Source organism: Bufo bufo, chromosome 2, assembly GCF_905171765.1.
Source record: "Bufo bufo chromosome 2, aBufBuf1.1, whole genome shotgun sequence".
Lineage (NCBI taxonomy): Eukaryota > Metazoa > Chordata > Amphibia > Anura > Bufonidae > Bufo > Bufo bufo.
The window spans coordinates 526,373,080-526,379,079 of NC_053390.1; positions in this window are offsets into that span (position 1 = coordinate 526,373,080).

Sequence of the window (6,000 nt, forward strand, 5' to 3'; positions counted from 1 at the left end):
CTGAAACTCACAAACAATAGGTTCAGCAAAATTTTAAAATAGGCTCCAGATTGTGAAACAGCAGGAAGATACTGAAAACTGGGAATCATAGAGAACCAAACAAATTATGCAGTATTTTATTTATAAAGTTGTCACACATGCAGCTTTTTGGAGCCAAAGTCAAAAGTGGATCTAGTAGGAAGGAGAAGTAACAGTTTTCCCCTATTTCGTTTGAATCAGTCCTGGTTTTGGATCAATTACGGTTAGTAAAAAAAAAAAAAACTACATTTGCAATTCCAGGCAAAGGCAGACCAGCCACAGGACCTGAATGCAGAATACAACTAATTGCTGGGCTGCACCTATACTTTCCATAGTTTTACATGGCAAGTACAAGTGCAACCTGGCAATTATCGGTAGTCCATATGTGGATTCCAAGGCTTGACCATAGTGGGATTCGGGGAACAGGTGCAGACCAACAATTAAGTCATCTGTATATGTATCCAGTGGCCTGGCCACAAAATGTAAGGAATATATATATATATATATATATATATATATACACTGCTCAAAAAAATAAAGGGAGCACAAAAATAACACATCCTAGATCTGAATTAATTAAATATTCTTCTGAAATACTTTGTTCTTTACATAGTTGAATGTGCGGACAAAAAATCACACAAAAATAAAAAAATGGAAATCAAATTTTTCAACCCATGGAGGTCTGGATTTGGAGTCACACTCAAAATTAAAGTGGAAAAACACACTACAGGCAGATCCAACTTTGATGTAATGTCCTTAAAACAAGTCAAAATGAGGCTCAGTAGTGTGTGTGGCCTCCACGTGCCTGTATGACCTCCCTACAACGCCTGTGCATGCTCCTGATGAGGTGGCGGACGGTCTCCAGAGGGATCTCCTCCCAGACCTGGACTAAAGCATCTGCCAACTCCTGGACAGTCTGTGGTGCACCGTGACGTTGGTGGATAGAGCGAGACAGGATGTCCCAGATGTGCTCAATTGGATTCAGGTCTGGGGAACGGGCGGGCCAGTCCATAGCATCAATGCCTTCGTCTTGCAGGAACTGCTGATACACTCCAGCCACATGAGGTCTAGCATTGTCTTGCATTAGGAGGAACCCAGGGCCAACCGCACCAGCATATTGTCTCACAAGGGGTCTGACAATCTCATCTCGGTACCTAATGGCAGTCAGGCTACCTCTGGCGAGCACATGGAGGGCTGTGCGGCCCTCCAAAGAAATGCCACCCCACACCATTACTGACCCAATGCCAAACCGGTCATGCTGGAGGATGTTGCAGGCAGCAGAACGTTCTCTACGGCGTCTCAAGACTCTCACGTCTGTCACATGTGCTCAGTGTGAACCTGCTTTCATCTGTGAAGAGCACAGGGCGCCAGTGGCGAATTTGCCAATCTTGGTGTTCTCTGGCAAATGCCAAACGTCCTGCACGGTGTTGGGCTGTAAGCACAACCCCCACCTGCGGACGTTGGGCCCTCATATCACCCTCATGGAGTCTGTTTCTGACCGTTTGAGCAGACACATGCACATTTGTGGCCTGCTGGAGGCCATTTTGCATGGCTCTGGCAGTGCTCCTCCTGTTCCTCCTTGCACAAAGGCGGAGAGAGCGGTCCTGCTGCTAGGTTGTTTCCCTCATACGGCCTCCTCCACGTCTCCTGATGTACTGGCCTGTCTCCTGGTAGCGCCTCCATGCTCTGGACACTACGCTGACACACACAGCAAACCTTCTTGCCACATCTCGCATTGATGTGCCATCCTGGATAAGCTGCACTACCTGAGCCACTTGTGTGGGTTGTAGACTCCGTCTCATGCTACCACTAGAGTGAAAGCACCGCCAGCATTCAAAAGTGACCAAAACATCAGCCAGGAAGCATAGGAACTGAGAAGTGGTCTGTGGTCACCACCTGCAGAACCACTCCTTTATTGAGGGTGTCTTGCTAATTGCCTATAATTTCCACCTGTTGTCTATCCCATTTGCACAACAGCATGTGAAATTGATTGTCACTCAGTGTTGCTTCCTAAGTGGACAGTTTGATTTCACAGAAGTGTGATTGACTTGGAGTTACATTGTGTTGTTTAAGTGTTCCCTTTATTTTTTTGAGCAGTGTATATAAATCCAGAAAATGAACGGCACTCCAGTCAAATGAAAAAAATGGTGATTCCTTTATTCAACCATCCGGTGCAATGTTTCGGCTCTAAATGAGCATTTTTCAATCTTGAAAAAGGCTCATTTAGAGCTGAAACGTTGCACCGGATGGTTGAATAAAGGAATCACCATTTTTTTCATTTCACTGGAGTGCTGTCCATTTTCTGGATTTACTTGTGGGGTAAGAAGTTGATTCCCTAGGAACGTGCACCCAATTTTATCCGTTTATAGCCAGTGCCGCCATTTTTCTTCTATATATATATTGCCGTTGCCCCCTTTTGGACATTGGACGTGCTCCCGTTGGACTTTCTTTTTTTATATATATATATATATACAGTACAGACCAAAAGTTTAGACACACCTTATCATTCAAAGAGTTTTCTTTATTTTCATGACTATGAAGGCATCAAAACTATGAATTAACACATGTGGAATTATATACATAACAAACAAGTGTGAAACAACTGAAAATATGTCATATTCTAGGTTCATCAAAGTAGCCACCTTTTGCTTTAATTACTGCTTTGCACACTCTTGGCATTCTCTTGATGAGCTTCAAGAGGTAGTCCCCTGAAATGGTCTTCCAACAGTCTTGAAGGAGTTCCCAGAGATGCTTAGCACTTGTTGGCCCTTTTGCCTTCATTCTGCGGTCCAGCTCACCCCAAACCATCTCGATTGGGTTCAGGTCCGGTGACTGTGGAGGCCAGGTCATCTGGCGCAGCACCCAATCACTCTCCTTCATGGTCTTACTTTCAAAGTTTTCCCAATTTTTCGGCTGACTGACTGACCTTCATTTCTTAAAGTAATGATGGCCACTCGTTTTTCTTTACTTAGCTGCTTTTTTCTTGCCATAATACAAATTCTAACAGTCTATTCAGTAGGACTATCAGCTGTGTATCCACCTGACTTCTCCTCAACGCAACTGATGGTCCCAACCCCATTTATAAGGCAAGAAATCCCACTTATTAAACCTGACAGGGCAAACCTATGAAGTGAAAACCAATTCAGGGGACTACCTCTTGAAGCTCATCAAGAGAATGCCAAGAGTGTGCAAAGCAGTAATCAAAGCAAAAGGTGGCTACTTTGAAGAACCTAGAATATGACATATTTTCAGTTGTTTCACACTTGTTTGTTATGTATATAATTCCACATGTGTTAATTCATAGTTTTGTTGCCTTCAGTGTGAATCTACAATTTTCATAGTCATGAAAATAAAGAAAACTCTTTGAATGAGAAGGTGTGTCCAAACTTTTGGTCTGTACTGTATATACAGTATAGTGACACAGTGAGAGGTTTGATCTGGAATCTGGAAAAAGAGGTATTTTCCTCCTAGCATGTACTGCTGGGCTGATTTACAGCCAGGTGAGGTCAAACACAGGAACAAATTTTAAATGGCGGTCCGGGTTTTGGCAGCACCTGTCTGTCCTTAAATAGGCACCTGGGCTCAGAAGCCAGCTCTCTGTGTTGGGATCTGGGAGCTTTGTGTCTGGATAAAGGCTTGCTACTAGGGATGAGCGAACCCGAACTGTATAGTTCGGGTTCGTACCGAATTTCGGGGTGTCCGTGACACGGACCCGAACCCGAACATTTTCGTAAAATTCGGGTTCGGGTTCGGTGTTCGGCGCTTTCTTGGCACTTTTTGAAAGGCTGCAAAGCAGCCAATAAACAAGCGTCATACTACTTGCCCCATGAGGCCATCACAGCCTTGCCTACTATTGGCATGGCTGTGATTGGCCAGTGCAGCATGTGACCCAGCCTCTATATAAGCTTGGGTCATGTAGCGCTGCGCGTCACTCTGCTGATACAAGCATAGGGAGATATAAAAATCAGGGGTTTGAGCAGCTCTCACCTGCCGAGGATTCCACTGGTATAGCGCGGACCAACTCCTTCACCCGAAGTAGGAGAAATATAAGTATGAAGAAAAAGGATTGATTTGGTCCAGCTTGTATTTGTGATAATCCAAAAGGCTTTATTCAATATTCGATAAAATCCAGGTACAAGAATGCAGGTCTACATGTTTCGGGCACAATGCAATCTCAGCCCTTACTCATGACAATTTCAAATACACTGCAAGGTGTTCTTATAGAGGGGAGGGAATGACTTCCTCACCTGAGGTAATCAGGCTGAGGGTCAACCACTCCCATCCACAAGTCTGCACATAATTAAAAACATACCAAAATTTATGTGGTTCGTTAAAACAACATATTCAGAAAAATTAAGGAAGGGGTAGAGGAGATAAGAATGAGAGAAATAATGAATAATACATGAATTAAGGGTTAATATTGTAAAATGAGGTCAAGTCTTTTATTTAGGCCATGAGGTTGGCGACTTTCTAGTTGGAAAATCCAGTAAGATTCTCTGTTCAAAAGCTTTCATTTTCTGTCACCACCTCTTATTGGTTTTTTGACTTTTTCAATACCTTGTGCTGACATGTATGAGACATCACCACCATGTACCATGGCAAAGTGGAGACTTGCCGCAGATATGTTGCGGTTCGCATGGTGCGGTATGTCTGATATATGTTTTCTGATGCGTGTTTTTATGGCATTTGTTGTGCATCCTACATATTGTAACTTGCATTTTGTGCATGTTATACAGTAGATGGCAAAGGTGGTATTACAATTGAGGAAAGAATGTATTTTAAAAACCTGGCCATTGACAGTGGATTCAAAATTCTGGCAAATTTTCATATATTTACAGCAAGTACAAATGGAATGACCACATTTGTAGTTCCCTTTTGTGGATAACCAGGTACTCTGAGTTATACGGGATTTATCATTTTTGAAAAGGGATGGACTTACTGAGCTGGCTATTGTAGGTGCTTTTTTGGCTGCACATTTTATGCCTTTTTGTGCCATTGCTGCCCATATTTTGTCACACGCCAAAACGGGAAAGTGTTTTTTTACAATATTGCAAATTTGAGTATATTCTTTGCTGTATTGTGTAACAAAAATATTTTTTCTTTCATGGTTTGATGTCTCTCTAATGTTTTGACTGTGTTTTTTCGCGTTTGTAACTAATAATAAATTTCTATCTATATTTGATACCTCTCTGTTGCATTTATCCAACATTTTTTGTGGATAAGCTCTGTGTGTCAATCTTTTTGTGATATTTTTTGCCTCTGTTCTGTAAGTTGATTCGTCACTGCAATTTCTCCTGGCCCTGATTAATTCTCCCTTAGGTATATTCCTGATAGTATGTGTGGGATGACATGACTGTGCATGCAATAATGTATTGCCAGCTGTTTGTTTCCTGTGGGTGCTAGTGCATATGGAGGCTGTGGCGGAGTCCCCCCTGAGTCTGAGATCTAAAAATTCAATGTTGTTAAAAAAACACTTTCCCGTTTTGGCGTGTGACAAAATATGGGCAGCAATGGCACAAAAAGGCATAAAATGTGCAGCCAAAAAAGCACCTACTATAGCCAGCTCAGTAAGTCCATCCCTTTTCAAAAATGATAAATCCCGTATAACTCAGAGTACCTGGTTATCCACAAAAGGGAACTACAAATGTGGTCATTCCATTTGTACTTGCTGTAAATATATGAAAATTTGCCAGAATTTTGAATCCACTGTCAATGGCCAGGTTTTTAAAATACATTCTTTCCTCAATTGTAATACCACCTTTGCCATCTACTGTATAACATGCACAAAATGCAAGTTACAATATGTAGGATGCACAACAAATGCCATAAAAACACGCATCAGAAAACATATATCAGACATACCGCACCATGCGAACCGCAACATATCTGCGGCAAGTCTCCACTTTGCCATGGTACATGGTGGTGATGTCTCATACATGTCAGCACAAGGTATTGAAAAAGTCAAAAAACCAATAAGAGGTG